Below are 5,000 nucleotides of genomic sequence, written 5' to 3'. Positions count from 1 at the left end.
GGACCAACACACAAACTCTGTGTAACCATGAACTTTTATAGTCTGGTTAATACAGTTTAGTGAGAACAACTCACAAACGCGGATGGCAAAAACAATAACAAAGGCCTGAGTGACGTCATCTGCATACTATCTATACAATCCAATAAAGGTAAAAAAACAAAGACCCAGGAAAGAAACGGTTGCACTCATTGGACTCATCACCTAAAGGGTGGCGGGCCGGATCGATGGGACTCGGGTGTGGTACAAATAGGGGCGCCGCGGAAGTAGAGGGGCTTTTAACAAATCATTTATTAGCACCCACGATCTACAGTCGTTGACTGTGAGGTAGGCATAAATTATGTTGGCGGTTTGTAGTGACTGTGCATACTGTATATTCTGGTAAAAAGTGAGAAGTGCACAGTGCATGAGAGAAAGATCATTATTATCATCACTATCATCATCATCATTATCATCATCATCGCCATCATCATCATCATCATCATCATCATCATCATCATCATCATCATCATCATCGCCATCAACATCATCATCACCATCATCATCATTATCATCATCATCATCATCACCATCATCACCATTATCATCATCGCCACCACCACCATCATCATCATCACTAACGTCACCATTTTTAGTGTTAAAAATAATATATTTATTAATTTGAAACCATCGGCACAATGTTGTTGTTACCCCCCCCCCCCCTCCCTCCATTCCCCTCCTTGAGATAGGAACGAAATGGCCGAATGAATAAGACATTTACACCAATAAAATGAAAGATAAGGTTTAAGCCTCGCTGTTGTCCCATTTTTTGTCTTGAATAAGATCAGTACTATTGAAGCGCTACCAATGGACAGGCCCACAAAGACAAACTTTTCCCCTTCCGAAGAATATAGATAGAATGCACTTGGCCAAGGAGTTCACAACATTGCCATCCGGAAGTTTAACGGACCAACACACAAACTCTGTGTAACCATGAACTTTTATAGTCTGGTTAATACAGTTTAGTGAGAACAACTCACAAACGCGGATGGCAAAAACAATAACAAAGGCATGAGTGACGTCATCTGCATACTATCTATAGATAATCTTGGCTGTTTTTATTTTTATATATCATAATTCATGAGCGAACAATATCGAATGTTTACAATTGGGCGAATTGACCTCGCCTCAAGCCTCAATTATATATATCTATATATATATATATAAGTATATTGAGAAAATGAAACCTACTTATTGACGGATCACCGTGCCCCACAGCTACTAAGATTAAATGCCCTCAGCCCTGAGAGAAATGAAAAGGCTACAATTTCCACTCAATGCGGAAATCCTCATTGAACAGTCAGTCCTGTACTATAACGCTGTTAGGGTCCGTTTTATTCCCTCACAGAAAACGATAATTAAATAAGGTTTCAAAGATTGGGACTCGAGTCTAAACAAATCAAATACAATGGACCGAAAATGTCGATTCACTATTATGATGTTGTAAAATATATGTTGTATTCTATTACTTCTTACTTGAAACCAAAATTGATAATAGAAAAACGGCCTTTGAACGATTGCGGCCAATAGTTGAAGGATTATTGATCATAGTATTATAATTTTTGTGCTCAACTTTGAAACGTCTAAGGCAAAAATAAAACAAAACAAAACAATCAAAAAAAGTCGCAAAAAAAAAAAAACAACAAAAAAAAGAAACTAAAAGCAAAACAAAACAAACAACAAAAAAAAAAGCCGAAAAAAACCCAACCCCCCCCCCCCCCAAAAAAAAAAACAAAAACAAAAAAACAAAAACAAAAACAACAGAACGAACAAACAAAAAAACATAAAAAGAACAAAACAAAAGCCAACAAACAAAAGCAAACAAACGAAAAACAAACAAAGCAAAGATAAAGATCTGAATAAGTATGTATGAAAGCAGGTGCCAGGAAAAGTAAGAAAGAAAAATACAAGAAAAAAGAAACATCCCAAAAATCAGTCTGTCTACCTCGACTGGGGTATTTTACTAAAACATAAAACTAACCAAACCAAACTTCAAAAAGAAAATACGTCAGTTTGGTTGGGAAATAGTTTTTTTACTATTGACCCTGTCCTTAACAACTAATAGGAAAATCGTCGTGCTTATTCAAATGTCTTTTGTACATCATAAGTGTGTTGTGTGTAGAGCAATTTTGCTAAAAGAAATTATTTATCGTAAGAATTTTACTGCTATTGGTGTTTGAGCGTTGAAAAATACATTTTTGTGTTAGTTGGGTGTGAGGTTTAGGGGAAAATCCTGAAAATGGCTGGTAAGGAGAGAGTGCGGCTTTCGGATCGGAAGGTCCTGGGTTCGAGCCTCGCGCTCGGCGCATGGTGTGTGTCCTTGGAAAAGGCTCTTTATTCACATTCTCTCACCGTACTCAGGTGTAAAATGAGTACCTGGCCGTTAACAGCGTTGTTTTAGTCCGAAAAATTGTAATATCGCTTAACAGGCGGCATGTCCCGTCCTAAATGTTAAATGTTGCTGTTGACCAGGGACCCCTTGTAAAACGCTTTGAGCACATTTAGTGGATATGGCGCTATATAAAGCTCAATTAATTAAAATTAATCATTAACATTACGGATTGAAGGAACTTGGACGATGACTAAATAAGAACCCGTTATTTCCTCACTGCCGGGTGGGTGGAAGGAAGGAAGACAGTGTCGTCAGTATTTTACGATCACCGGCTTCAGGCAGCCCCTACCGTTTTCTACTTTTCCGAAGACAGTGTGAAAACATGTAGTATGGATCAAACCTAAGCCGAACCAATTCTCAGCCAATCGAGTCAGTGCGTCTTCTGGATGAGTACTCCTTAACTCACTCAATCCTAGATATTTTTGATACTTTTCAAAATTATAAAAATTGAGCATGTACATAGATACTTTTATTCAACTACCATAACATTAACATGTAAAAATTAAAAGCATTAGCTTTGATACTACGCCTATAATTTATCTCAGAAAAAAAATGTAATAAATAGGTATGGATTAAAAGTAACACGGGTAAACTACGGATATAGTCGGTGTTAGGGTTGAGTGGGTTAACTAATTAGCTGTCGTACTCTGGAAAGACGTGTATCAAAAACTTTGGCCAGAGATTGTTTTGTTTTTAAGTGTTTTACGGCGCTTGCAATAAATTAAGGTCATATCAGCGCCAGTAAAAAGTAAGAAAATGGGATATTAAAAAGTCCAGAATTACAATTAAAGCACCCAAGAAAAAGTAAGACAAAGGGGAATCGGTTCAAATAGGAACATGATGTAGATTCCAAGAGCACACCATCAAAGTACTTAGTTTGAGAGCGCCTAAAAGTCTTATCCAGACACAAACATAGGTCCCTGCTAAGAGGACTACACTCAGATAGTAAATCAGATATAATATATATAAACAAAACATAATACCTTGCATAACAGAGAAATGATTTACAAGGAAAAAATATCATCTCCCAGAATTATAACTATACATTTGACTGTTTCCCTCTCAGGAAGGCCATCCGGCCAGGGCCAGGGCCAGGACAAAACCAAGTAATCTCATACCAAGACAAAGACAGAAAGCAAGTTAGAAAACAAGATATAGGGGGATAAAAGACACAGACTTCGCAAGGTAAGAGAGGAAAGAGCAATAGATTTCATCTCGTAAATATCTGTTGTTATTAGAGTTTGATCATTCACATCCAAATACTTAAGCAAAATCGCTTTAACATAGGAAACATTCATGTAAATATGATACCAACTTTAAATGTTGTAGCAATACATCTACAGGAAATTCAAACTTTGTCAAAGTTTTTTTTTTGGGTATAAATCCACTATTTATAACAATGTTAAGGTGTCCACTGGCCACGACCTTTGTCTGAAAAAATAATATTTGAAACCATACTATTAGTCACCACTTGTCAAATTCCTCCATAAAACATGTGTAATATGAACACGAACTCCATGGACATTTTGAAGGACCAGGGCAAGAAAAAGGCAAGGAAAAAATAATTGAAGTAAGGAAAAATGGACGATTCATATACGAGCTCGTAAACCGTTTTGGTTTAAGAATTTTGAATGGGATCGTAAAAGCTTCTATTCTGTCAACGTCTGCCCAATACAAAAGGGGAGGGAACCCGCCTGAACGCCCGGCAGTTAATTGAATGAACAAAAAAATGAAATATATAATTTTTCTCCCAACGACCGGTCACATCTTGTGGAATAAAAAAGAAAAAAAAAAAACGAATGAAGTCTTGCATGCAAGGATTTATCTTGAAAGAATAAAAATGTCTTTCAACTGTCGAAATTTCTGTCCATATTTTCGCTACTGTCATTGACCCGGCTTCTAGATGTATGTTACAGTTGATATAAAAACAACTATAAGAATTCTGTTCCAGTCTATATTCTCGAACATCAAGGCATAATCTGAAACTATAAAAATTTGGCAAATACAATTTTGGAAAATATGCAGGATATAATATAATCAATGACGTGTCTATTTTCCTTTCGGTTGTATGTTTTGCTCCAGAAAGTTTGATTTTTTTTTCTGAGGTGGCAGGAACAATGTCTATCATTGTAAGAAATCCTGGCCCAATTCGAACCTTATTTTCAACAGTATTTTATAAATATTAGTTGGGGTTTTTTTTTCCAAATACATCTAATGTATGTAGATTTAGAGAAAGGCTTAGAAAGGAAAAAAAAATAGAATATATCAAGGGTGGGTGGAGGGGGTGGGGTGGGGGAGGGGGATATTATGTTATGACGGGTGATGAGGAAAATTTGGATAAAGCTAATTTTGACGACAACAATGATGATGATGATGATGATGATGATGCTGGTGATGATGATGATGATGATGATGATGATGATGATGATGATGATGATGATGATGATGATGATGATGATTATGATGATGATGACGAAGATGATGATTAATGGTAATGATTAAAGTTGGTTGTGGTGAAACAGTGTACAAGAACGACAACGATAAGGATGAAAATGTCTGAACCAAACATAAT

The 5,000-nt window shown here is 36.4% G+C and overlaps 1 protein-coding gene across 4 annotated transcripts in view; it reads right to left on the bottom strand.

Annotated features, from left to right (window-relative positions):
* The window catches only part of LOC144971546 (uncharacterized), a 391,234-nt gene that overhangs the window by 63,491 nt on the left and 322,743 nt on the right, over window positions 1-5,000 (bottom strand). The gene's annotated exons all lie outside the window — the stretch shown is intronic.

This window comes from Berghia stephanieae, chromosome 4 (genome assembly GCF_034508935.2).
Source record: "Berghia stephanieae isolate SIO BIC M18660-M18661 chromosome 4, UCSD_Bste_1.3, whole genome shotgun sequence".
In the NCBI taxonomy this organism is placed as follows: Eukaryota; Metazoa; Mollusca; class Gastropoda; order Nudibranchia; family Aeolidiidae; genus Berghia; species Berghia stephanieae.
Note: the sequence above shows the minus strand (reverse complement) of the source record. Positions and strands in the feature narration are given on the sequence as shown.